The sequence below is a fragment of the Miscanthus floridulus genome, chromosome 4 (assembly GCF_019320115.1).
Source record: "Miscanthus floridulus cultivar M001 chromosome 4, ASM1932011v1, whole genome shotgun sequence".
NCBI lineage: Eukaryota > Viridiplantae > Streptophyta > Magnoliopsida > Poales > Poaceae > Miscanthus > Miscanthus floridulus.
Window position 1 is genome coordinate 4,112,951 of NC_089583.1, and position 11,978 is coordinate 4,124,928.

Below are 11,978 nucleotides of genomic sequence, written 5' to 3' on the forward strand. Positions count from 1 at the left end.
ACCTGGTGCAGATGTGCACGCGCGCCGGCCTCCACCAAGGGCCAAAGGACACACGGTTCCCTGTGCCACTCGGGTTTCCTTCTTGAAAGCGTCGTTGTTGTGCCCCTATCACCGCACCTTCTCTCGATCCTTCATTCTTCTCGCCGGATATGCCCGTCGCAGTTCCTAGGTGTGCCTCTAGTTCTCCACATTGGTCTGTCATACTTGTCTGAATTCTGGAGGAATCTGGATGGTTTGGAGGAATACTGGATGAATTTGTGAGAGAAAAACACTGTTCCGGATGAAAAAATAAGCGGATCAAGCCGGGTTTAAGGGCCTGGCTTGATCCGCTTATTTTTTCATCCGGAACAGTGTTTTTCTCTCACAAATTCATCCAGTATTCCTCCAAACCATCCAGATTCCTCCAGAATTAGTGCTTGACTTAGTCACCGTCGTTTGGCCTATGGCAGATGCTTTGCCGTCGTAGTCCTTTGTCCTCTATCTGGCATATATATACATTGCTACCATATTGCTGTGGGCCTCTCACTTTGCAGATACTTTGCCGTCGTAGTCGTTTGGCCTATGGCAGCGTCAAGGTTCTGGCATTATCTAATGTGAAACTTTCTCTAGATGTGGTTATTAACATAATCAAATGCTTTCCCAACATGGAGAAGTTGTACATCGAGGTGACTTTTATATGTACCAGAATGTGCACCTGCATTCTTTTGCGTTGTTTACTCCTATAACATCAATGATTGTTCTAAATCTAACACATGTTTTTCAGATAACAAGTGTTGGGGTGAAAAATTGGTTTAGATACCAGAAAATTTTTGGCACCCTTGACATCCGTCTAAGGAAAATTGTGCTAGCAAACTATGAGGGCTACAAGTCACATGTTAAGTTGGCCAAGTTCTTTGTATCAAATTCAAGAGTGCTGGAGTTTTTTTTTTTTTGAAACTAAGAGTGCTGGTGTTAATGAGGTTTAAGTTAGCATTTGCAAATGTTTGCAATGAATGGATTGAAGAGCAACATAGTCTGCTCCAGATCAAAAACAGGGCTTCTATGGGTGCATGGTTTGATTTTGTATCTGAAAACATCTTGATTGGGTCATGTAGCCAATACGCTGAAGTATATGATTTGTCAATACTGGATCCCTTTCAAAGGATTCGTCAGTTGGTCTGATGAGACAAATGAGACATTGATTTTCAGGTAGGAATATCTAGCGAGGTTTAGTCAGTCTGGAACACTGTAATTTGCCAACTGATTTGATACTATATTTATTTTAAATGGAGAAGAGCTCTCTTGAGATATCCGTTTTGTTATATCTATTCCACCTTGTTGTCATTGTAATGATTGGAATTTGCATATACCCCCACATCTAATCATAAATACAGTCTAACCCATTCTGTTCCCTCCCAAAAAGAGATGGTCGTTACTCGTTACCAGATGTTTGCTTATTTAGTAGCCACATGCCCACATCTTGTTGGCCCTTCGCTGCTGTGTTTGATAATAAGCATAAGTTCATTCGGAGTGACAATTTGATTCCAGAACCAACTGAACTTAACTTTTAATGTTGTATCTTTTTTTTTCACTTGTAGCAGCCTCTATAATTAGAGACCAAGAGCTGGTGCCGTAAGTGCTTGACAAAGATGAAAAAAAGTTCTCACTGCCCCCGATAAAATCCAAAATGCTTTCAATCCCACTAAGATGCCAATGCATGCCATTGACATGCACATTAAGATTTAAGAGTATCTCCAGCAATCATACCCTAAACATGATCCCTACTTGCCTATTTGGGTAGCCACCTATTGTAAGATTATCCAATTTTTGAAGTTGTTGTCCTAGCAATACTACGTAAAACAGAGCTCTCAAATTCATTCCAATAGGGCATGACATGTGGGTCCAAAATGTTATCCAATGCCCTATCCCCATCGACATTGCCGAACATGGCCATCTCGCGAGGCCCTCACGCCACCGGGGAAGGGCTGCCAGGAAGTCGCGATCGAGGAGAGAAGGGCCGGCGATGGCCGTGGAGGCACGAGTTGCCACCCTTGGCGGACCTAGAAAAGGTGTCAGCGACGTCTGGGTTAGAGGATACCACAACGTAGGGCGACGGCTTCTAGCGGTCTCGGCAAGCCAGCGATGAGGTGGCAACCTCTGCCGAAGAGGATGAAGCCGGTGGCGGGCTCCCTGTGGGCGGTAGCGTCGGGCGAGACCGTGTGGGTGTAATAGTCGGAAAAAATGTAGGTAGCCACCTGTTGGCCTAACAGGAATGGGTTGTAATGGGGAATTTGGGTAGCCAACAAATTTGGGAGGCTTAGTAGATATCCTACTAGAGCTATTTTTTTCTCCACTAGTCGAGAACTTAATAGGGGGTCTGATATGTAGTGTTGCTAGAGATGCTCTAATGGCATGTAAGGGATTGCAAAAGTTTTCAATAGCGCAAAATAAATTGATCCACGAACTTTAAGTGCTCCTAGGAAGGTTTCTCATTTAAGTTGAGATTGGCTAGGAGGAATGAAAAATTGAATAAACTTTTTGGTACGAAACCTACTATTTAGCATCAATGAAATTAGTGCTATACTTCATTTCTTTAGCTTTAGGGGTTCTGTGTTTCATTTGACATCTAATCTCCTAATGTTCTTGAAATCTTGTCATTGGTGACAAGCTTTATCGGTCTTGTTTGTAAGAAGGTAGGACTTTAGTGTGTACTAAAGAACTTCAATTTGTAATGCAAGTGAAGTGGATGTGGTCCTTTCGTTACTAGAAGCAAATGTGTATTTGAATTCAAGGCATTAGAAACTGATCAGTCGTTTCTACCGAACTTTAGTTTGGATGAACATCTTTTGGCTTCAAATTTGGTACAAATTTGACCATCTGATCGCGTACACCTTATGCATGGCAACACTACTACATAAATTATTTTCAGAATGTTATTTTCACCGTTGGTTCTCTGGAAACCATTGATCATAATACGTCACCGCTCGATCATAATAAAATTAGTTTTTACTGTTGGATTGTGTTGAGAACATACGGTGAAAACTTCAGCATGACCAAAAAATTCAACTCATGACATCTAATAAGTTCTACGGGTGGAGTCTCTCTCTCACTCTTATCTCTTCCCCTCTCTGCCGGGCTTCATAGCTCCCTCCCTCTCCCTTTACTCCCTCAGCATGGCGGCCCCACCAATGGCGTCCACCCATTGGCGCAGCAGGCCCTAGCATGGGTGGCCCACAGTGTTGCTGCACTGGCCCTCAGCACATGGTGGCTGCCCAACGGGGCTATGTAACACATTGTGTCCAAAATTTGCTTATGGCCCATCTTATATGGAATGCTAGCGACATATGCAATAGCCGCCAAGAACCACCCTCGGCTATGCCAAGAACCACCCTCGGCTATGCCACTCCTATCCCTTCACAGGCAATATAAGAGTGCACCACACGCGTATGCAGGCTCATTCAACATGAGGAGCTAGGTCATAAAAAGATTTTGAACGTGGGTTGTTACAAGTGCCAATAGCGCGGGCATGCAAGCATTGGCGCAATGAGCCCAGTGTGGGCGCCACCGCGCACACGGTGGCTAATTAGGGATTTGACTATACAACTATTGGCATAATAGACCCTCGTACTGTCACTGCATGGAAATAAGCTCGAATAGGACAGGGTGGGCCGAGCTTGCTAAGGAAGAGTGACTAAGGAAGAGGCCCAACCCAACACGGTGCAACAACTACTTGGAAAGCAAGATAGCGACCAAATAGCCCTAGGACCTAGTTATTTGCATTGATCGGATAGACTTTGGTATCATACAACATTCCATCTGTAACCTTACGCCAGACTATATGTGGGGAGGCAGGGGCAATCCCAGGATAGATTTATTGTCATTCGTAGCTAGAACCCTAGACAAACTCATCATCAGTGCCCTGTAAACCCGGATCATACTGTACACTTCATTGGATATTTAAGCGTCTGCCTACGCTGTACTCATCAGTATGCATATTTCTACTTGTACTACTCTTCTGATTTTCTGCGCACAGAACATTGATTTACTTGTTATATATGCTGGCATGCAGAGTGGAAATCAGTGTTTGCATCATCGATCTAGTGAATTTAGTTGCACATTTACCAGCCTTTTATGAAGAATGGCCAAGATGGCCTCTCACCAGCTGTAGCAATTTTCCGTCAGGACAGTAACTGACTCAGCACTAGGAGTATAATTGTGTGGAATGCCATTTTTGAAAAAGAAAATATGTGGAATGCACTATGTTGTACATTTACATGCGCCGGTGGAAAATAAAATCTTGCTTTTGTACTTTGTTGATGATTAATTGATTGGTTGGGTTCGAGTGTTTGGATAGTTTAGTAGTTTAAGGTCATGTATAATGCAAAGCCCACTAGTGCAGACGCTTAAATAAAGAGAGAGATACAATAGAAGAGTCTCACTCTACAACGCAAGTGGCTCTTGCTCACTTTTTTTTTTCTATTAGAACTAGTCATAACTTTTGGTTTAGGGCCTGGTTGGAAGTTTAGTCCATGTTTTGAATGCCAAATAGAGAAGGCCCAAACATTAACTAATCACAGTTTAACAAAAACTAATGAGTCTAATTGGTAAGTAGAACTTATTAGAAGAAAGAAATTTTTAACCAATTCACGTTTAGCCTATTATTCAATGACAAACTAAACTTTAGTCCGGTGATCAAACATGCCCAGTATGAGTCCCCAATTTTAACATCCACAGGCCAATACAACTAAGATAAATCGAGCATCTAAAAAAAACTCTCAGTTATTTTTCGGTTGTTTCCTCATCTTCTCTCCCACACAGCACACACCTAAGTTGCAGGTTGCTTGATATAGCACGAGGCGCTTGATTCAGCAGCATCAAGCTTAAGCTCAGTGGCGTAAAGCTCGATTTTAGTTAAGGCGACCATCTATTTCAGAGGTAAGAAGCCCCATTTGGGCCGCAGCAAGTTGAAGCTTAAAATCTGGTTATGGTTGGCCAGGACCTCAACTTGCTTCATCTATGGGAATTTCGATTTGTCTGGGATAATAACTGTGCTAAACTTTTGTGTGGGGCCAACAAAAGAGGAGCAGGCGAGCTTCCGGGCTGAAGCGTCTCTCCGTATGCTCCACGGTGGCATAAAAAACTCTCAACTGCTCATAGGCGCCGCCATGCCATGCCCATGTGTGTGTGTTGTGCAGGAAGCCAGGAATGAAACCGTCAATCAAGGAGATAGAGTAATCAGATCAGATTGCAGCGGGCCGACAATTAAAGCAGATGATTGGCCCCAAAGCCCAAATTGAAACAAGCGCAGAAGCCAGGCGTGGCAAATTATTCGTGATCTCAGCATCGCAGTGGCTGTGCGTGGCACAACCTCGACGCCCCGATCGGTTGCCGTGCCACCGCCATCGCCACGGGGGTGCTCACCAGAGCGAAGAAGAGGAGGCTGGATCCGGAAGAGCGCCTCGCCGACTGGATCAGCAGCCTCCCCGACGGCATCCTCGGCGACATCGTCTCCCTCCTCCCCACCAAAGACAGAGCCCGCACGCAGGTCCTCTCCTCCCACTCAGCTGGCAGCAGCATCCTGGCCTAGCAATATCTCCCACATCCTCTCTGCGCACCCTGGCCCTTGCCGCCGCTTCATCATACCTCGACGCTACGTGGAGTATCCCTCCAGGAGGACCCTGGATGGCTGGCTCCGTTCCCCCCCTACTCGACAACCTCCAGGAGCTCGACTTCAACAACAGTCTCCTACTTTCATCAGTGCACCGCTTCTCGTCCACTCTTTGCGTCGCCTGCTTCAGGGCCTGCAGGTTCCCAGATGGAAACGATGCCAGCCCGCTCCAATTTCCACTTCTCAAGCAGCTGACATTTTTCGCAGTCGAAATCTCAGAAAGCGGCCTTGGGCCAAATTCTTTGCACCTGGTCCTAACAAGGTCCTCAGTTCCTGATCCTCAGTTATTGGGCCAACTACTTCACTGGCCTCCTAATGTCCCCAGGCCATTTTAGTCGTGCCAAACAATTCATGTGCTCTCTTGGGTAGTATTGATAATGGTCAGAAAATTGGTTTCACTCTGCCTGCTTCTTGTCCTGTGAAGACCTTCCCTTCCTACATAGTTAAAGCACATGTTGCAGATGATGAAGCGATGGAAAGTGCCAGTAAGGTGATAGAAAGTTTAGCTACGGATATGTTTGTGGACTTAAATGAAGCCCCTCCTGTTGATGAAGAAGGAAGAGTGAGAAACAAGAGAAGAAGGGTGTTGTTTTAGTGGAAACTGAGGTTAGGAGGAGTCCCAGGATCAAGGTCAACAAAAAAGGATTCAAGGATCCAATCTGCAAGGACAAGTCTTGCCTTGGTTGTAATGCCAAACCACCTTCCCTCTCAACACTAAGGCCATCAGGAGTATTAGCTTCACTCTTTGTGATCTTGATGCTTCTCAAGTCACCGATGCTGCTCTCAGTAAGAAGAAGAAGAGTCAGCCGGCCCCTGTGGGAGCTGGCAATCAAAAAAACAAGGATGCCTCAAGCAAGAAGGATGCTGCAACTTCAAGTAAGAATGATGATGCTTCCCCAAGTAAGAAGAGTGATGCTGCTGATAAGTAAGGACTGCCCTCCTCGCGGTGCATGGAAGAAGTGGGCAGATTTGCCTTCCTGCTTTTGCTTTTTTTCTTTTAGTACCTAGGAATGTTAAAATTTCTGGTAGCTTTGGCTCTGTTGATCTTTGACATCATATGTAATGTTTCTTTCTATCTTTTGCCTGAACTATATACTTATGTTATGCATACTTGTACTTGGGCCTACCTCTTTACTGTTTTCTATGGATAGTACAAACTACAATAGATCTTGGAATGTTCTATGTTGGAACATTAGGAGCATCATTGCTGATAACAAATGGGAGTCAATTAGAAATAAAATCACTGAAAGTAAATGTGATATCATTAGCATCCAGAAAACCAAGAGAGAGTTTTTTATCTTACTTATATTAGGAATTTTTGCCCCAGATCTTTTGATAGCTTCTGCTTCATCCCTTCGGTTGGAGCTTTAGGGGGTATCCTTATAGTCTGGAAGAGTTCTATCTTCTCGGGTCATGAGGTTTTCCAAAATAGGTTTCCAATTTCTGTGGAATTCTCTTCTGTCCACAATAATGATCCCTGGATTCTCACTTCAGTTTATGGGCCTTGTGATAGAGAAGGCAAGGTAGAATTCATGCACTGGTTTGAAAATATTCAAATGCCAGATGATCTTGCCTGGCTTATCATTGGTGATTTCAATCTCTACCGAAAACCTAAAGATAGAAATAGAGCAGGTGGAAATGTGGGTGATACTGCTCTTGTTCAATAATGCAATCAGTGCATTGGGGCTTGTTGAAATTCCTCTACATGGGAGAAAATTTACTTGGACCAATAAGCAGCATCCACCACTCTTAGAAAGGCTTGACTGGTTTTTCTCCTCTCAATCTTGGACTCTCAGGTATCCTCTTACCATTACTCATTCCTTGGTCATGGAAATCTCTGATCATTGACCTTGTGTGATTAAGATCAAAACTTTCATTCCTAAGGGAGGAATCTTCAGATTTGAGAACTGTTGGATGGCACATGAAAGCTTCTTGCCTATGGTTGCCAGTTGTTGGAATGGCTCTTTTTCTCAACAGGATGCAACCAAGCTCCTGACTACCAAATTCAAGTCTCTAAGATGTGATTTAAGGCATTGGCAGGCTAAACTTTCAAATCTCAAGATTACACTTGAGAATGTTAAATTAGTGATTTTATTCCTTGACTCTATTGAAGAATGGAGGGATCTATCAGTACAAGAATGGAATTTCAGAGACATCCTCAATCCGAAGCTCAGTTCTCTCCTCCACTAGCAAATCATCTACTGGAAGCAAAGAGGTAATGTTAAATGGGTCCAGTTGGGGGATGAAAATTCTAAGTTCTTTCACTCAATAGCAACTGTCAAGCATAGGAGGAACTTGATCTCTTCACTAAACAACCCATCTGGTGTCCTAGTTTATGACCATAATTCAAAGGCTGAGCTCATTTGGTCTGATTTTAAGGACAGATTAGGCTCCTCAAGCTACCAGAACATGTTGTTTGACCTTCATTCCCTCTTTGGCCAGCCCTGTGATCTAAGCTATTTAGAAGTGCCCTTTAGTAATCAAGAAATTGATGAAGTTGTGAAGAATTTGCCTCCAGATAAGTCTCCAAGGCCTGATGGGTTTAATAATGAATTTCTAAAGAAATGTTGGTTTCTAATTGAGCATGATTTCTATAAACTATGCTCTGCTTTCTTCTCTGAAGAGGTTTGCCTCCAGAGCATCAATGCCTCCTTTATAACCCTCATCCCAAAAGTTGATGGGCAATCTAGAATCAGTGAATACAGACCCATCTCCCTGCTCAACTCCTCGATAAAAATCATCACTAAGCTGCTGGCTAACAGACTTCAGCCCTAGATTACTAAGTTGGTCCATGTCAATCAATATGGCTTCATCAAGTCTAGATCTATCTAGGACTGTCTAGCTTGGTCCTTTGAGTATCTGCATCTTTGCCACTCTTCAAGAAAGGAACTTGTAATCTTGAAGCTAGACTTTGAAAAGGCATTTCACAAAATTGAACATGAGGCTATGTTGCAATTCATGAGGAAGAAAGGTTTTGGGTAAAAATGACTGGCTTGGTTGAAACTTATCTTTTCTTCTGGCACCTCTTCTGTTCTACTAAATGGTGCTCTTGGTAAGGTCTTCCATTGCAGAAGAGGAGTTAGGCAAGGGGACCCTCTATCACCTCTTCTGTTTGTGCTTGCTGCAGATTTATTGCAATCAGTTCTCAATAGGGCAAAGGAGCAAGGGTTGCTCAATCTACCAATCCCTCTTTAGTATACTAATGACTTCCTAATCCTTCAGTATGCTGATGACACTCTTATCTTTATGGAAGGATGTGCTAGGCAATTGTTTGTGATGAAAGCCCTTCTAAATACTTTTACTGATTCCACTGGTCTGAAAGTGAACTTCTCTAAGTCAATGCTAGTCCCAATTAATCTCTCGGAGGAAAGGCTTTAACATCTTGCTGCCACCTTTGGCTGCTCCACTGGTAATCTGCCTTTCACCTACTTGGGGCTACCATTGGGTACTACTAAACCAAGGGTTGAGGACTTCTTGCCTTTGGTGACTAGATGTGAAAGGAGGCTGGTCAACACCTCCCTTTTTCTCTCTCAAGCTGGGAAGCTCCAGATGACTAACTCTGTCTTCACATCCCTTCCCATATTCTTCATGAGCACTTTCCATCTTCATTCCATTGTCAGAGAGCAAATTGACAAATACAGAGAGCACTGTCTTTAGAGAGGGTCTGAAGAAAACAACAGAATCAATGCCAAGACTGCTTGGCACATGGTGACCAAGTCAAAAGAAGAAGGTGGACTTGGGGTGCTGGACCTCAAAACTCAAGATGAGGCCCTGCTCCAAAAAAAAAATTCACAAGTTTTACAACAGAGCAGACATCCCCTGGGTGCATCTTACCTGGGAGAAATATTATAGTAATGGTAGACTCCCTAATCATGTCAAGAAAGGATCATTCTGGTGGAAAGATGTCTTGAAATTGTTAGATAAGTTCAAAAGCATGGCCTCAGTTTCAGTGACAGATGATGCTTCTTGCCTTCTCTGGAATGATTGCTGGATAGGTCAACCTCTAAGATTAATCTTTGCTGAATTGTTCTCTTTTGCCAAGAAGCCTCTCCTTTCACTCCAATGTGCAGCCTCAGTTACTAACACCTCTAGTCTGTTCAGCCTTCCTCTTTCAACAGAGGCCTTTGCACAATTTCAGCAGTTTGAAATCATCCTACAAAACCTTCAGCTGTCTGATGGTGTTGACACTTGGATGTATATTTGGGGCAGCTCCATTTTCACCACCAAGAAGGCTTACTGTCAGCTACGTGGAAGAAGTTGGTCACACCCAATCTATAAATGGATTTGGAAATCCTCTTGCCAGCATAAGCATAAGGTCTTCTTCTGGTTGCTCACTAATGACAGACTGAGCACCCGTAACATTTTGAGGAGGAAGCACATGCACCTTCCTTCTTACAATTGTGTGCTTTGTTCTTCGAATTCTGAGGAAACTGTTCAGCATCTATTTTTGGAATGTGAAATGGCTCAAGCCTGCTGGAATCTTGTTGGCATCGCAGTTAATTTAGCTTTGGACCCTTTACAAATCTTTGAGAGTTTCAAAATGCAGCTAAATGTCAGTTTTTATATGAAAGTTATCATCATTATGAGTTGGAGTATCTGGAATATTAGGAATGATGCCATTTTCAGAGGACTACCTGTTACCGTTCAAAGGGCTTTCAGCTGTTTTCAAGCGCACTTTTGGCTTGCTCCTGTGGAGGGCTAAAAAGAAATACTTTTCTTCAATTGAATTATGGCTAGAGCACTCTCTGTAATTGTTTTAATTTTCTTTGTTTCTTTTTTTGTTTCCTGAATTTCTCTCTGTCTGCGGTCTTCCCTGTAACCTCTAGTAAAACTTTTGTTGTTTTTGTTAACCTCTTGGTTACTTTAATAAATTTCCAGTAGGGGCTTCCCGACTCCCTCTTGTTCCTCAAAAAAAAATCTCAGAAAGCTCTCTGCATGCCTTGCTCGCCGGCTGCCCTGTCCTGGAGAGCCTGTTGCTACTCCACAACAGCGGATTCCGTCGGCTGCAAATCGTGTCAGAAGTGTCGGTGTGGATTCTGGTGGTTTGTGTGGCATCAGGTTACAACAGCTCGACATTGACAACGCCCCGTGTCTGGAAAGATTGCTGTATTTTGGAAGAACTGAAATGAACATCTCGGTAATCTCTGCGCCAAGATTGGCTATTTTGGGGAAACTCTTTGACGGCTTTCCCAGGCTTCAGTTTGGGGCCACGGTTTTACAGGTACATACATGTATGCGTCCTCACTTTCACCGTCATGACGGATCCAAATTAAATTAAACCCTTTTTGCCTATGTATCAATCATAGTGTGTGAACTCTTCCATGCTTAAATTAAACCATTGTTAGCATGTCAGTGGTGGTCAGCAGTGTGAAAGTTCTTGCCATATATGATGTCAATCTTTGCCTGGATGCGCTTATTAACTTATTGAAGTGTTTTCCCCACTTGCAGAAGTTGTACATCGAGGTGAGCTAGCTGTCTCCGTACCAGAGTGTGCATCTGCATTCTTTTGTCGCTTGTAGAACATCAATATTGTTCTAAAGTCAGGTTGGCCCATGATGCTATTTCTATGTTCACTTTGCCTTTTTCAGATAAAAAGAGTTTGGGGGAAAGATTGGTGAACATACCGGAAACTTGACATTGGTCTAAGAAAAATTGTGCTAAGAAATTACCGAGGCAACAAGTCACATATTAACTTGGCTAGCTTCTTTGTATCAAATGCACGAGTGCTGGAGTCAATGAGGTTTGAGATAGAAGGCCGATCGAAACGTTAGCACCAAATGGATAGGAAGGCAACACAGGCTGCTCCAGATCAAAAAGCGAGCTCCAACGGGTGCTCAGTTTGACTTTGTATCTCCTAACATATTGACCGGGTCTCCTTACGAGCATCGTGCCGAACAAGTACACAATCTATCAGCCGACCCTTTTCGCAAGTTTCATTAGTATATATATCAAATGACACCAATGGAACATTTCTCAGCAAGGTCTAGTCATTTTGCAGTGTGTTGACATTTGCTATCTCTTCTCAAATCATATTGTAATTTATCAACCAATTTGGTGTTATATTTCATTTTAAATGGAGAACACTTAAGATTTCCATCCACTTCCATGGGGTTCATTTGATGTTTTTTTTGTTTTTTTGTTTTTTTGCAATATGCATATGTTTGTGTCAAATCATATTACTGTCTAATCAATTCTGTTTCCTTACGAAAGGACTTTTTGGTAAGCCATGAGGCCCATGAAAAAATCCAGTCTTGTTCCATGCGCAGCACCAACATGAGTAATTGTGGAATATGCTGTTAATTTATGTTAATGTATTTGATCTTCTATATAT

General features: G+C 43.0%; 1 pseudogene; it reads left to right on the plus strand.

Annotated features, from left to right (window-relative positions):
* Nucleotides 1-5,661: 5,661 nt before the first annotated feature.
* Nucleotides 5,662-11,587, plus strand: LOC136547922 (uncharacterized; annotated as a pseudogene).
* The last annotated feature ends 391 nt before the right edge of the window (nt 11,588-11,978 follow it).